The 16,773-nt window shown below is 42.4% G+C and overlaps 1 protein-coding gene across 6 annotated transcripts in view; it reads left to right on the forward strand.

Moving 5' to 3' along the window:
* Nucleotides 1–16,773, forward strand: part of LOC128663629 (EVI5-like protein) — a 281,215-nt gene that overhangs the window by 179,241 nt on the left and 85,201 nt on the right. The gene's annotated exons all lie outside the window — the stretch shown is intronic.

Here is a 16,773-nt window from a genome sequence, read left to right on the forward strand (position 1 = left end):
TATTCTCATTCCCTACAGTGGCAAAGAGAACACACAGCAGAGCTGTCCATATAGCTCCCGTCAGGCTCCGCCCCCCAGTCATTCGACCGACGGTTAGGAGAAAAAGGAGAACCATAGGGTGCAGTGGTGACTGTAGCTTGCAAAAATAAATTTAAACCTGACCAAATGCCAGGGTGGGCCGTGGACTGGATACACCGTAGGAGAAAGAAATTTATCAGGTAAACATAAATTCTGTTTTCTCCTACATTGGTGTATCCGGTCCACGGCTTCATCCTTACTTGTGGGAACCAATACCAAAGCTTTAGGACACGGATGAAGGGAGGGAACAAGTCAGGTAGCCTAAACGGAAGGCACCACTGCTTGTAAAACCTTTCTCCCAAAAATAGCCTCCGAAGAAGCAAAAGTATCGAATTTGTAAAATTTGGTGAATGTATGCAGTGAAGACCAAGTCGCTGCCTTACAAATCTGTTCAACAGAAGCCTCATTCTTGAAAGCCCATGTGGAAGCCACAGCTCTGGTGGAATGAGCTGTAATTCGTTCAGGAGGCTGCTGTCCAGCAGTCTCATAAGCCAATCTGATGATGCTTTTCAGCCAGAAGGAAAGAGAGGCAGCATTCGCTTTCTGACCTCTCCTCTTACCAGAATAGACAACAAACAAGGAAGATGTTTGTCTGAAATCTTTAGTTGCTTGTAAATAGAATTTTAAAGCACGAACCACATCAAGATTGTGTAACAGTCGTTCCTTCTTAGAACAAAACAGACAGAGCAGATATCTGTCCTTTTAAGGAACTAGCTGATAGACCTTTCTCCAATCCTTCTTGGAGAAAAAATAGTATCCTTGGAATCCTAATCTTACTCCATGAGTAACCCTTAGATTCGCACCAGCAAAGATATTTCCGCCATATCTTATGGTAAATTTTCCTGGTGACAGGCTTTCTAGCCTGGATCAGAGTATCTATAACTGATTCCGAAAACCCACGCTTAGCTAGAATCAAGCGTTCAATCTCCAAGCAGTCAGTTGCAGAGAAACTAGGTTTGGATGTTCGAATGGACCTTGAATTAGAAGGTCCTGCCTCAAAGGTAGCTTCCATGGTGGAACCGATGACATATTCACCAAGTCCGCATACCAAAGCCTTCTCCTGTTTGATCCTGGCTACTAGCTGGGGGAGAAGAGGAAACGGTGGAAAGACGTAAGCTAGATTGAACGACCAAGGCGTCACTAAGGCATCTACCAATGTCGCCTTGGGATCCCTGGACCTGGACCCATAACGTGGAACTTTGGAGTTCTGACGTGACACCATCAGATCTGGAATGCCCCATAGTTGAGTTAACTGGGTAAAAACCTCCGGGTGAAGTTCCCACTCCCCCGGATGGAAAGTCTGACGACTCAGATAATCCGCTTCCCAGTTGTCCACTCCTGGGATGTGAATTGCTGATAGATGGCAGGAGTGATCCTCTGCCCATTTGATGATCTTGGATACCTCCCTCATCGCCAGGAAACTTTTTGTTCCCCCCTGATGATTGATGTACGCTACAGTCGTCATGTTGTCCGACTGAAATCTGATGAATTTGGCCTCCGCTAGTTGAGGCCATGCCTGGAGCGCATTGAATATCGCTCTCAATTCCAAAATGTTTATCGGGAGAAGAGATTCTTCCCGAGACCAAAGACCCTGAGCTTTCAGGGACTCCCAGACCGCACCCCAGCCTAAGAGGCTGGCGTCAGTCGTGACAATAATCCACTCCGGTGTGCGGAAACTCATTCCCTGAGACAGGTGATCCTGAGACAACCACCAGAGGAGTGAGTCTCTGGTTTTCTGGTCCATTTGTATCTGGGGAGACAAATCTGCATAATCCCCATTCCACTGTTTGAGCATGCACAGTTGCAATGGTCTTAAATGAATTAGAGCAAAGGGAACCACGTCCATTGCCACAACCATTAGTCCTATTGCCTCCATGCACTGAGCTATGGAAGGTTGAGGAATGGATTGAAGAACTCGACAAGTGTTCAAAAGTTTTAACTTCCTGACCTCCGTCAGAAATATCTTCATTTCTACCGAGTCTATTATTGTTCCCAGGAAGGGAACCCTTGTGAACGGGGACAGAGAACTCTTTTCTATGTTCACCTTCCACCCGTGAGACCTTAGAAAGGCTAGAACAATGTCTGTATGAGCCTTTGCTTTGAGAAAGGACGACGCTTGTGTTAAAATGTCGTCTAGGTAAGGTGCTACTGCAATGCCCTTTGGCCTTAGCACCGCTAGAAGGGACCCTAGCACCTTTGTGAAAATTCTGGGAGCAGTGGCCAATCCGAAGGGAAGAGCCACGAACTGGTAATGCTTGTCCAGAAAGGCGAACCTCAGGAACTGATGGTGATCTTTGTGGATAGGAATATGTAGATACGCATCCTTTAAGTCCACGGTAGTCATATATTGACCCTCCTGGATCATTGGTAAAATTGTACGAATGGTTTCCATTTTGAATGATGGAACTCTGAGGAATTTGTTTAGGATTTTTAAATCCAGAATTGGCCTGAAAGTTCCTTCCTTTTTGGGAACTACAAACAGGTTTGAGTAGAAACCCAGTCCTTGTTCTGCTGTTGGAACTGGGTGTATCACTCCCATTTTTAAAAGGTCTTCTACGCAATGTAAGAATGCCTGTCTCTTTATCTGGTCTAAAGATAAGCGAGACATGTGGAACCTTCCCTTTGGAGGAAAGTCCCTGAATTCCAGAAGGTACCCCTGAGAAACAATTTCTAGTGCCCATGGGTCCGGAACATCTCTTGCCCAAGCCTGTGCAAAGAGAGAAAGTCTGCCCCCTACTAGATCCGGTCCCGGATCGGGGGCTAACCTTTCATGCTGTCTTGGTAGCAGCAACAGGCTTCTTGGCCTGTTTACCTTGTTCCAGCCCTGCAATGGTTTCCATGCTGGTTTGGGCTGGGATGCGTTACCCTCTTGCCTAGTGGCTGTAGAGGTAGAAGCAGGTCCGTTCCTGAAATTGCGAAAGGAACGAAAATTAGACTTATTCTTAGCTTTGAAAGGTCTATCTTGTGGAAGGGCATGGCCCTTTCCCCCAGTGATATCTGAAATAATTTCTTTCAACTCTGGCCCGAATAGGGTCTTACCCTTGAAAGGGATATTAAGCAATTTAGTTTTGGACGACACGTCCGCCGACCAAGATTTTAGCCAAAGCGCTCTGCGCGCCACCATTGCAAAACTAGAATTTTTTGCCACTAATTTAGCTAACTGAAAAGAGGCATCTGTGATGACAGAATTAGCCAACTTCAGGGCGTGAATTCTGTCCATGACCTCGTCATAAGAAGTCTCCTTCTGGAGCGAGTTTTCTAGTTCCTGAAACCAAAAAGACGCTGCAGTGGTACAGGATTAATGCAAGAAATTGGTTGAAGAAGAAAACCTTGTTGAACAAAAATTTTCTTAAGTAAACCTTCTAATTTTTTATCCATAGGATCTTTGAAAGCGCAACTATCTTCTATTGGTATAGTTGTGCGTTTAGCTAGTGTTGAAACTGCCCCCTCTACCTTAGGGACCGTCTGCCACGCGTCCCTTCTGGGGTCAACAATGGGGAACATTTTCTTAAATATAGGGGGGGGGGGGACAAAGGGTACACCTGGTCTCTCCCACTCCCTAGTCACAATATCCGCCACCCTCTTAGGTATTGGAAACGCATCAGTGTGTACTGGGACCTCTAAGAATTTGTCCATTTTACACAATTTTTCTGGGACCACCAAAGGGTCACAATCATCAAGTGTAGCTAGGACCTCCTTAAGTAGGGCGCGGAGGTGTTCTAGCTTAAATTTAAATGCTATGGTATCAGGCTCTGCCTGCTGAGAAACTTTTCCTGTGTCAGAAATTTCTCCCTCAGACAGGCCCTCCCTCATCGCCAAGTCAGATTGATGTGAGGGCACTACAGATAAATTATCCTCTGCATCTGCTTGCTCATTTTCTGTATTTAAAACTGAGCAATCACGCTTCCTTGGAAAAGCTGGCAGTTTGGATAAAAATGCTGCGAGAGAATTATCCATTACTGCTGCTAACTGTTGCATAGTAATAGCAATTGGTGCGCTAGATGTACTGGGCATCGCTTGCGCGGGTATAGCTGGTGTTGACACAGAAGGAGGGGATAGCGGGCTATCCTCACTACCTTCAGCTAAAGAATCATCTTGGGCTACATCTTTAAGCGTGATTGTACGGTCCTTAAGCTGTTTGGACGCTATGGCACACTTCACACATAAATTTAATGGGGTAACCACCTTGGCCTTTAAACATATAGAACATAGGCTATCTGAAGGGCCAGACATGTTTGACAGACTTAAACAGAACTTCATTGCAATAAAAATTATTTTTGACAAAAACGTTACTGTGTCTTTAAATAATAAAAGTGCACACTTTATTACTGAAACATCAAAAAAACATCAAATAAACATCCGATTTTAATGAAATTTTCACCACAGTGTCTTAATGCACACAAATTTTCAGACCAATTAACCACTTAATGCCCAAACCGGAGCTAATAACAGCAGTTAACCAGTTAAAACATTACAGTACACTGCCACAGCCTCTACTGTGGCTTTTACCTTCCTTAGGGGTTATTTAAGATGGAAATAAGCCTCTCTGAAGTCCTTTCTGATGTCTCTGGACTCCCCACATGAAGCTGCATGAACTGCCTAGTTAAAACAACTGTGCAATTGAAGCACTAAAATGAGGCCTCCTCCTTCTTCATTCTAGAGTGGAGGGGCCTTTCTGACTAGATTAGGTGTCCAAATAAGTGCCTGGCGCAAATTAAACCCCAAAAGTGTATCAAAGTCTGAAAAAAACACCTTATTTATACTAAAAACATGCTAAAAAGCAATCGATTAAGCCCACAATAGTGTCAACAAGCATAGAGCCCTTAATATAAGCCATCATTTTTTACAGAGTCTAAGAAAAATGGCTTACCTATCCTTGAGGAAATTTCTGACAGTCTTCTAGCATTACATGGTCTTGTTAGAAAAATGACTGATCATACCTGAAGCAGTTAATCCTGCAAACTGTTCCCCCCAACTGATGTTCTCTGGTATTCAACAGTCCTGCGTGGGAACAGCAATGGATTTTAGTTAGTGGTGCTAAAATCATAATCCTCTCAGCAGAAATCTTCATCACTTTCTGCTTAGAGTAAATAGTACAAGCCGGCACTATTTTAAAATAACAAACTCTTGATAGAAGAAATAAAAAACTACAACTAAAACCACATACTCTTTACCACCCCCGTGGAGATGCTACTAGTTAGAGCGGCAAAGAGAATGACTGGGGGGGGCGGAGCCTGAGGGGAGCTATATGGACAGCTCTGCTGTGTGTTCTCTTTGCCACTTCCTGTAGGGAATGAGAATATCCCACAAGTAAGGATGAAGCCGTGGACCGGATACACCAATGTAGGAGAAAACAGTTTTTATTTAAAATGTAAGGGGTGTGGGGCTGTTGACCCATCCCGCTATTACCTCACCATCTAAGCCAATCACTTGTCCTAAGTTTCAGGGAAAGGAGATCAGCTTGAATGTGCTGCCCATTCATTTTGTATGTTTAGCCATGGAGGCCCACATCAAAGAAGCATTAACATCTTGGGGCAAATCTTTTACCATAGTCTAACTTGCAATCTTATTGATGTGGAACTTTAACCTATATCGTGGAGACAACAGAGATGATAGTCACGTGATTAGAGTTCTGTGTAGTTTTCTGAAATCATAAGAGATCATGTTAGTAATTTGTACATACAGTTAACCCACATTCTTTTACTTAAATAGCTCTTAAGCAATTATTGCAAACCAATGTTCTTTTCTTTCCAATGGCATGGAGAGTCCACAAATCCATTCTAATTACTAGTGGGAATTCAACTCCTGGCCACCAGGAGGAGGCAGAGAACACCCCAGCAAAGTTTTAAGTATCCTCCCACTTCCCACAATCCCCAGTTATTATTTGCCTTGTACATCAGGAGGATGTGCGAAGATGGTGTCTGAAGATATTTAATCCTTTTATGGGTAGTTTACCTGAAAGCAAGGATTGGGGCTATGTTGTGTCCACGTAATTCTCTTTAGTAAGAGTAGTGGTGACTTTTAGCAGTTGGAAGACGGTGAGGTAGTCCTTGCTTCTCTTCCAACAATTTATGCTACCCCTATATGGAAAAACCAGGGTTGGTTACTCTGCTTTTCCTTTCTCTCCAGGTCCCTGTCAAATGTTATTTGGATTTGTCAGACCTGCGATGCGGTGCCTGCACTGCAGTTGAAGCTTCAAGGTCCCTGTCAGGATGAGGAAATTTCTGTCAAGACCTGGGGCTGCTGAGAAAGCTGCAAGACCGGTAAGTCCCTGGATCCCCTTATCCTTCAATGGCTTGTGGTCTAAGTGAGGGGTAGTTTAAGGCTACGGTGGGGGACTTTTACCTCCTTTCTACTTTAATCTCTCAGTGGGGGCAGGTACTATTGAAGACTACATTAGAGGCATTTTTCTGACAAAGCTTTTAGTTTTAGCTTCCTAATGCCAGTATATTGAGTTTTTCAGCGGCGGCGCCTCTGTTTTAAAACATCAGAATGAAGGTCACTGGAAGGGGCAAGCAGGTCATCCGCCTGGGAATACAAGCTGTCATAGCTTAGGTTCTTAGCATGACTGGCTACAAGGTACAACGTGTGAGTTAACCTCTAGGCCCTGATCTTAGCCGCATTCTATAATTATACTCCGAGGGTAAGGTAAGGTATATTTGAGCCTTCAAGGGGATTAATTGTAAGGGTTTAATTTTAGGACATGCCTGTTCGTTTCACCTTTACAGCGGCATATCCTCCATTATACTTATTGAGAGGAGGTATCTGCTGCTTATTTTGTCAAATCCTTAGCCCCGGCTTATGAGTTTTCCCCTATCGTTTAGTATGGGGGGTGCAAGGTGCATAAGGGCTCCCTGGTGTCGATCGCTATATCACACTTATAGCTCAATGCCTGGCTTTAAAAGTCAAGTTTTATAGTTGCTCCTAAGGTGTATATGTAAATATTTATTCTGTTGGGCACTGTTATGTCTTTGAGTGCTTACATACTTATTTGGCGCCATTTTCGGTACTTCACATGGCGGTACGCACTTAGTTTATTTTTACCGCCAAGGGTTTTCACTGGCAGACAGCTTGGCGCTCTACATCTTGAGTGGTGAAGCTTCGTATGGGCTAGTGATCTCAGTTGGCATCAGGATTAAGCTCTATAGCGGTGTGTGCATATTCACGCCTTTATCTCAGACCAGTGCCGGCATCGCCATTTTACATTGCGCAAGTAGGAAATTTGTTTTTGACATTCAAATAGGCATTTGCTACTTATCCTGTGTATACAGTTAAAATGGGCGTAGTGATAGTGCTTAAGTTCATTTTATTGGTTGCGGCTCGCATAAGATTTAGCCTGCAGTTAAAGAGGGCTTCTGTTTAAAGTCACGGCGAGAATTGTTTCTTCTCAGCTTCTACAGCCTCTGCAGAATCCTGTCTTTTATGCTGCTTATTAGAGCTGGTTCTTATACAGAACATGAGCTCATTCTGCTACTGCATTGGGTGTATAGGGGATCCCATACACAGGGATCTATCTTTATATAGTATATGTTTATACTGGTTAGTATGGTATGCTGGACATTTAATCAGTTGGTTTGAGGGATTATTACCATTTTCATGGTTTTTCCTATCTCTCTTCAGTGAGAGTATATACTAGAATTGCTATAAGCATTATTTCTGCTTATATTATCTGTTGTCTGTCGTACATATTACATGTGTGTAATTAGGGACTATTAACATTTGCATGTTTTTATCCCTATCTTTCTACCGTAGTAGTATATATTGGTTATTGTTATAAGTATCAGCTATGCATTTTAAGGGAGTAACATTTACATGTTTTATTCCTATATCTCTTCTATAGTAGTATACATTAGATATTGTTATTAGCATTATCTCTGCTCTGCATCTTAAAGGTGCATTTTTAGGAATTATTAGCATTTTTTTTCTTTATCCCTATTGTTCTACAGTAGTACTATATACTGAATATTGTTATAAGCACTATATCTGCTTATCTTATCTTTGTCTGCTATGCATATTAAAAGTGTATTTTTAGGGTTTATTACCTTTTGCGTGTTTTTATCCCTATCTTCTCAGTAGTAGTATATACTAGATGTTGTTATAAACCTTATGTCGGCTTATCTTATTTCTAGTCTGCTATGCATATTGAATGTAGGTTTTAGGGATTATTAACTTTTTCATGATTTATCCCTATCCTTTTTCAGTAGATTTTACTGGATATCATTATAAGCATAATGTCTGCTTATCTGTTGTCTGCTGTGCTTATTTAATGTGCGTTTTTAGGGATCATTATCTTTTTCATTATTATCCCTTTTTTTTCTACAATATAGGTATATTCTGGATATGACATAGTCATTGTTTGCTTATTTTATAGTTTGTCTACTGTAGATATTTAGTCTATGTTTTTTTTTTAGGGATTCTTATCCCTATTCTTCTACATATCCTTTGTCTGTCATGCTTATTAAATATATGTTTTAGGAGCTGCAGTAGAAGAAACATATTTCTGATATTGTTATAAGCATTATGTCTGCTTCTCTTATCTGTTGTCTGCTGTGCTTATTTAATGTACGTTTTTAGGGATTATCTTTTCATGATTTATCCCTATTTTTCTATATTATAAGATATGTGATACACATTATGTCTGCTTATTTTATATTTTGTCTACTGTACAGTATGTTTTTAGGGATTCCTTCTTTCTATCCCTATTCTTCTATATATCCTTTTTCTGCCATACATATTTAATTTATGTTTTTAGGATCTGCAGTAGAGGAAGTATATTCCTGAAACTGTTGTAAGCATTGTTTGCTTATCTAATTTTTCTTCTACTATGCTGATTATTTACGTGTTTTTTTGGGATTATTAGCATCTATGTTTTATCCCTCTATTCATTGGTAGCAGTAGGTACTTGATATCGTCATAAGCATTATGTCTGCTTAGCGTACTCTTTTCTACTGTGCATTTCTCTTGTTAAGTGTAGTCAGTCCACGGGTCATCCATTACTTATGGGATTATATCTCTTCCCCAACAGGAAGTTGCAAGAGGATCACCCAAGCAGAGCTGCTATATAGCTCCTCCCCTCACATGTCATATCCAGTCATTCTCTTGCAAGCTAACTAAAGATAGGTCGTTGTGAGAGGTCTGTGGTGTTTTTAAACTTAGTTTATTTCTTCAATCAAAAGTTTGTTATTTTAAATGGCACCGGAGTGTGCTGTTTGTTTCTCAGGCAGCATTAGAAGAAGAATCTGCCTGCGTTTTCTATGATCTTAGCAGACGTAACTAAGATCCACTGGCTGTTCTCGCACATTCTGAGGAGTGAGGTAACTTCAGAAAAGGGGAATAGCATGCAGGGCCCCCCCTGCAAACGAGGTATGTGCAGTAAATTATTTTTCTAAGCAATGGAATTGACTGAGAAATTACTGCTGATACCAATGTAATGTAAGTTCAGCCTTAAATGCAGTGGTAGCGACTGGTATTAGGCTGAGGAGTGTGTGTACACTGAAGTATTTTTCTAGGGAATGGAATTTGACTCAGAAAATACTGTTAATACTGAAGTAATGTGTGAGCCTTAACTGCAGTAAAAGCGACTGGTAGCAGGCTTATTAATAACACTTCATAACTTTTAAAATGTATGTTCAAAACGTTTACTGGCATGTTAATCGTTTTTTGTGAGGTACTTGGTGATAAAACTTATTGGGGCATGATTTTTACCACATGGCTAACTTTTGTTTCTGCATAGAAACAGTTAACTGAGCTTCCCCACTGTTGTAATATGAGTGGGAGGGGCCTATTTTAGCGCTTTTTTGCGCAGTAAAAATTCAGTCACAATCTTCCTACTTCATCCTCCATGATCCAGGACGTCTCTAGAGAGCTCAGGGGTCTTCAAAATTCGTTTTGAGGGAGGTAATCAGTCACAGCAGACCTGTGACAGTGTGTTTGACTGTGATAAAAACGTTAATTATTAAATTATTATCCGTTTTTGGGTATTAAGGGGTTAATCATCCATTTGCTGGTGGGTGCAATCCTTTGCTAACTTAATACATTTACTGTGAAAATTTGGTTGCTATAACTGATTTGGTTCATTGTTATTTCAACTGTGACCGCTTTTTGTGCTTCTTAAAGGCACAGTAGCGTTTTTTATATTGCTTGTAAATTTATTTGAAAAGTATTTTCCAAGCTTGCTAGTCTCATTGCTAGTCTGTTTAAACATGTCTGACACAGATGAATCTGTTTGTTCACTATGTATGAAGGCCAATGTGGAGCCCCATAGAAGGTTGTGTACTAAATGCATTGATGTAACTTTAAATAAAAGTCAGTCTTTACATGCAAAGAAATTATCACCAGACAACGAGGGGGAAGTTATGCCGACTAACTCTCCTCACGTGTCAGTACCTTTGCCTCCCGCTCAGGAGGTGAGTGATTTTGTGGCGCCAAGTACATCAGGGAGGCCCTTACAAATCACTTTGCAAGACATGGCTACTGTTATGACAGAAGTATTATCTAAATTGCCCGAATTAAGAGGCAAGCGTGATAGCTCTGGGTTAAGGACAGAGCGCGCTGATGATGTGAGAGCCATGTCCGATACTGCGTCACAATTTGCAAAACATGAAGACGGAGAGCTTCATTCTGTGGGTGACGGATCTGATCCAGGAAGACTGGATTCAGAGATTTCTAATTTTAAATTTAAGCTTGAGAACCTCCGCATATTGCTAGGGGAGGTATTAGCGGCTCTGAATGATTGTAACACGGTTGCAATTCCAGAAAAATTATGTAGGTTGGATAGATACTATGCGGTACCGGTGTGTACTGACGTGTTTCCTATACCTAAAAGGCTTACAGAGATTATTAGCAAGGAGTGGGATAGACCCGGTGTGCCTTTTTCCCCTCCTCCCATATTTAGGAAAATGTTTCCTATAGACCCCACCACACAAGACTTATGGCAGACGGTCCCTAAGGTGGAGGGAGCGGTTTCTACTTTAGCTAAGCGTACCATTATTCCGGTGGAGGATAGTTGTGCCTTTTCAGATCCAATGGATAAAAAATTAGAAGGTTACCTTAAGAAAATGTTTGTTCAACAAGGTTTTATCTTACAGCCCCTTGCATGCATTGCGCCTGTCACTGCTGCGGCGGCATTCTGGTTTGAGTCTCTGGAAGAGGCCATTCGCACAGCTCCATTGGATGAAATTATGAACAAGCTTAAAGTACTTAAGCTAGCTAACGCATTTGTTTCTGATGCCGTCGTACATTTAACCAAACTTACGGCTAAGAACTCCGGATTCGCCATCCAAGCGCGCAGAGCGCTATGGCTTAAATCCTGGTCAGCTGACGTGACTTCTAAATCTAAATTGCTTAATATTCCTTTCAAAGGGCAGACCTTATTCGGGCCCGGCTTCAAAGAAATTATCGCTGACATTACGGGAGGTAAGGGCCATGCTCTACCTCAGTACAGGGCCAAATCAAAGGCCAAACAGTCTAATTTTCGTGCCTTTCGTAACCTCAAGGCAGGAGCAGCATCAACTTCCTCCGCTCCAAAACAGGAAGGAGCTGTTGCTCGTTACGGACAGGGCTGGAAAACTAACCAGTCCTGGAACAAGGGCAAGCAGGCCAGAAAACCTGCTGCTGCCCCTAAGACAGCATGAAGAGAGGGCCCCCTATCCAGAAACGGATCTAGTGGGGGGGCAGACTTTCTCTCTTCGCCCAGGCTTGGGCAAGAGATGTCCAGGATCCCTGGGCGTTGGAGATCATATCTCAGGGATATCTTCTGGACTTCAAAGCTTCTCCTCCACAAGGGAGATTTCATCTTACAAGGTTATCAGCAAACCAAATAAAGAAAGAGGCGTTTCTACGCTGTGTTCAAGACCTCTTACTAATGGGGGTGATCCACCCAGTTCCGCGGACGGAACATGGGCAGGGATTCTATTCAAATCTGTTTGTGGTTCCCAAGAAAGAGGGAACCTTCAGACCAATCTTGGACTTAAAAATCCTAAACAAATTCCTAAGAGTTCCATCATTCAAAATGGAAACTATTCGAACCATCCTTCCCATGATCCAAGAAGGTCAGTACATGACCACTGTGGACTTAAAGGATGCCTACCTTCACATACCGATTCACAAGGATCATTATCGGTACCTAAGATTTGCCTTCCTAGACAGGCATTACCAGTTTGTAGCTCTTCCCTTCGGGTTAGCTACGGCTCCAAGAATCTTTACAAAAGTTCTGGGCTCACTTCTGGCGGTACTAAGACCGCGAGGCATAGCGGTGGCTCCGTACCTAGACGACATTCTGATACAAGCGTCAAGTTTTCAAACTGCCAAGTCTCATACAGAGATAGTTCTGGCATTTCTGAGGTCGCATGGTTGGAAGGTGAACGTGGAAAAGAGTTCTCTATTACCACTCACAAGGGTTCCCTTTCTAGGGACTCTTATAGATTCTGTAGAGATGAAAATTTACCTGACGGAGTTCAGGTTATCAAAACTTCTAAATGCTTGCCGTGCCCTTCATTCCATTCCACACCGTCAGTAGCTCAGTGCATGGAAGTAATCGGCTTAATGGTAGCGGCAATGGACATAGTACCATTTGCGCGACTGCATCTCAGACCGCTGCAATTGTGCATGCTAAGTCAGTGGAATGGGGATTATTCAGATTTGTCCCCTCTACTAAATCTGGACCAAGAGACCAGAGATTCTCTTCTATGGTGGCTTTCTCGGCCCCACCTGTCCAAGGGGATGACCTTTCGCAGGCCAGATTGGACGATTGTAACAACAGATGCCAGCCTTCTAGGTTGGGGCGCAGTCTGGAATTCCCTGACGGCTCAGGGATCATGGACTCAGGAGGAGAAACTCCTCCCAATAAATATTCTGGAGTTAAGAGCAATATTCAATGCTCTTCTAGCTTGGCCTCAGTTAGCAACTCTGAGGTTCATCAGATTTCAGTCGGACAACATCACGACTGTGGCTTACATCAATCATCAAGGGGGAACCAGGAGTTCCCTAGCGATGTTGGAAGTCTTAAAGATAATTCGCTGGGCAGAGTCTCACTCTTGCCACCTGTCAGCAATCTACATCCCAGCGTGGAGAACTGGGAGGGCGGATTTTCTAAGTCGCCAGACGTTTCATCCGGGGGAGTGGGGAACTTCATCCGGAGGTCTTCGCTCAACTGATTCATCGTTGGGGCAAACCAGATCTGGATCTCATGGCGTCTCGCCAGAACGCCAAGCTTCCTTGCTACGGATCCAGGTCCAGGGACCCGGGAGCGGTGCTGATAGATGCTCTGACAGCCCCTTGGGTCTTCAATATGGCTTATGTGTTTCCACCATTCCCGATGCTTCCTCGACTGATTGCCAAGATCAAACAGGAGAGAGCATCAGTGATTCTGATAGCGCCTGCGTGGCCACGCAGGACCTGGTATGCAGACCTAGTGGACATGTCGTCCTGTCCACCATGGTCTCTGCCTCTGAGGCAGGACCTTCTAATTCAGGGTCCTTTCAACCATCCAAATCTAATTTCTCTGAGGCTGACTGCATGGAGATTGAACGCTTGATTCTATCAAAGCGTGGCTTCTCGGAGTCGGTTATTGATACCTTAATACAGGCTAGGAAACCTGTTACCAGAAGAATTTACCATAAGATATGGCGTAAATATTTGTATTGGTGCGAATCCAAGAGTTACTCATGGAGTAAGGTTAGGATTCCTAGGATATTGTCTTTTCTACAAGAGGGTTTAGAAAAGGGCTTATCCGCTAGTTCGTTAAAAGGACAGATTTCTGTTCTGTCTATTCTTCTACACAAGCGTCTGGCAGAAATTCCAGACGTTCAGGGCTTTTTTGTCAGGCTTTGGCTAGGATTAAGCCTGTGTTTAAGACTGTTGCTCTCCGCCGTGGAGCTTAAACTTAGTTCTTAACGTCCTGCAAGGCGTTCCATTTGAACCCCTTCATTCCATTGATATTAAGCTGTTATCTTGGAAAGTTCTGTTTTTGATGGCTATTTCCTCGGCTCGAAGAGTCTCTGAGTTATCTGCCTTACATTGTGATTCTCCTTATCTGATTTTTTCATTCAGACAAGGTAGTTCTGCGTACTAAACCTGGGTTCTTACCTAAGGTAGTTTCTAACAGGAATAGCAATCAAGAGATTGTTGTTCCATCATTGTGTCCTAACCCTTCTTCAAAGAAGGAACGACTTTTGCATAATCTGGACGTAGTCCGTGCCCTGAAGTTCTATTTGCAGGCAACTAAAGATTTTCGTCAAACTTCTTCCCTGTTTGTCGTTTACTCTGGACAGAGGAGAGGTCGAAAGGCTTCGGCTACCTCTCTCTCTTTTTGCCTTCGTAGCATAATACGTTTAGCCTATGAGACTGCTGGACAGCAGCCTCCTGAAAGAATTACAGTTCATTCTACTAGAGCTGTGGCTTCCACCTGGGCCTTTAAAAATGAGGCTTCTGTTGAACAGATTTACTAGGCTGCGACTTGGTCTTCACTTCACACTTTTTCAAAGTTTTACAAATTTGACACTTTTGCTTCTTTGGAGGCTATTTTTGGGAGAAAGGTACTTCAGGCAGTGGTTCCCTCCGTTTAAAGTTCCTGCCTTGTCCCTCCCTTCATCCGTGTACTTTAGCTTTGGTATTAGTATCCCATAAGTAATGGATGACCCGTGGACTGACTACACTTAACAAGAGAAAACATAATTTATGCTTACCTGATAAATTTATTTCTCTTGTAGTGTAGTCAGTCCACGGCCCGCCCTGTCTTTTAAGGCAGATCTAAATTTTTAATTAAACTCCTGTCACCACTGCACCCTATGGTTTCTCCTTTCTCGTCTTGTTTCGGTCGAATGACTGGATATGACATGTGAGGGGAGGAGCTATATAGCAGCTCTGCTTGGGTGATCCTCTTGCAACTTCCTGTTGGGGAAGAGATATAATCCCATAAGTAATGGATGACTGACTACACTACAAGAGAAATAAATTTATCAGGTAAGCATAAATTATGTTTTTTACTCATGTGTTTTTAGGGAGTTTTTTTAGAATTTCTCTGTATCTTTTTATAGTAGAAGTATATTTTTGATATTGTTCTACACAGTATATCTGCTTATCTTATGTTTTCTTCTACGGTACATATTAAAATTAAATTTTAGCATTTCATTTTTGGATATCGTTTTAAAGCACTTTTTCTGCTCATCTTATCTTTTTTTTTTTTGCTTTTCATAATAATGTGTGCCTTTCGGAATTTTTAACGTTTGCATGTTTTATTCCTGCCTTTTTATAATAGAAGTATTTAGAGCTCTGCAGTAGCTCAGAAGAATTGGGCACAGCCTGAAGGTCTGGGAGGCCCAGGTTCAGTCTTGGGCATGGACCAGACAGTTTCATACATTGGTTCTGAACTATTTTAAATAATATATTTATCAGATCTTTTATTTCCCCTATTGGGGGTCTGATGATACTTCTTATTGCTAGGCAATTTTTCTCATTTTTCCCTATGGGGATCATTTTTATGTAGTCAGTAGTTTTCATCTCTGCTGATATGTTATGTTCTTTTGCTACAGCAAGTAGTCATAGTGATTTCAGCATCCTGCCTATTTTTTTCCTGGATCAAAAGCCAGCCGGTGTAGCCTAGTGGGTAGCTGTGCTGCCCCACAAGTCAAAGGTTGCAAATTTGAATCCAGCTGTTGCTGTGTGGTCTTCTTTTATCCGTTTTAGGCAATTTCTAAAATGGACAAGAGCTCAGGAGTATATGCAATTATTGTAGCTGAAACTCTCCATTAATTGTTGTAGTGTTATCTCCCTTTTCTCATCAGGTCTACTTGGACTTCAGCTTGGCTTCGCAAAATTTTGGTTTGCGGAACTGGATGATGTTGTCCTCTATCCTGAGGAAGGACCTTCTACTTCAAGGTCTTTTTCTACACCCAGTTACAGATTCTCTGAAGCTGAATAAATAGAGTTTGAACACCTAGTTTTGTCTAACTAGGGTTTCCTGGCATAGGGTGTGAGTACCCCATATTTTGTTGTTTTCTCCAGGAAGGTCTGTAGAAAAGTTTGCCAGCCAGTTCTCTGAAAGGTCAGATTTCTGCCCTTCCTGTTCTGTTAGATAATTGTTTGACTGACTTTCAGACGTTTGGTTCTTGTTCAGGTCCTGGTCAGAATCAGGCCTGTGTTAAATCATGTTGCTCCTCTTGAAGCTTTAATCTTGTTCTTCAAATTTGCAGTAGGCTCCGTTTGAGCCTATGCATTCTGTTGTTCTTAAGTTATTTTGGTAGCTTTCTTCTGCCCTCCTTGTGTTTTTTTTTGTAGAAGTATGGGCCGGAAGGCCACATCCTCTTCTCTTTCATTTGGTTCTGGAGTGTCTCTTGGTTGGCCTATGTGTTAGCTGGACAACAACCTCCTGAGAGAATTTTGGCTCATTCAATCTGTACTGTTTCCTCTTCCTGAGCCTTTATAGACGAGGCTTCTGTGGAGCATTTTTGCAAGGCGGCCACATGGTCCTCGTTAAATATTTTTTCAAAATTTTTCATTGCTGTTGTTTTTTGTCTCAACTGAGGCTACCTTTGGGGGAAAGGTTCTTCAAGCGGTGGTGCCTTCTGCTTAGGTCCGCCTAGCTCCCTCCCTTCCATTCTGTGTCCTCTAGCTTGGGTTTTGGTTCCCACTAGTAAATGGAATGGATTTGTGGACTCTCCATGCCATTGGAAAGAAAACAAAATGTATGCTTACCTG

The sequence above is a fragment of the Bombina bombina genome, chromosome 6 (assembly GCF_027579735.1).
Source record: "Bombina bombina isolate aBomBom1 chromosome 6, aBomBom1.pri, whole genome shotgun sequence".
Taxonomy (NCBI): Eukaryota; Metazoa; Chordata; class Amphibia; order Anura; family Bombinatoridae; genus Bombina; species Bombina bombina.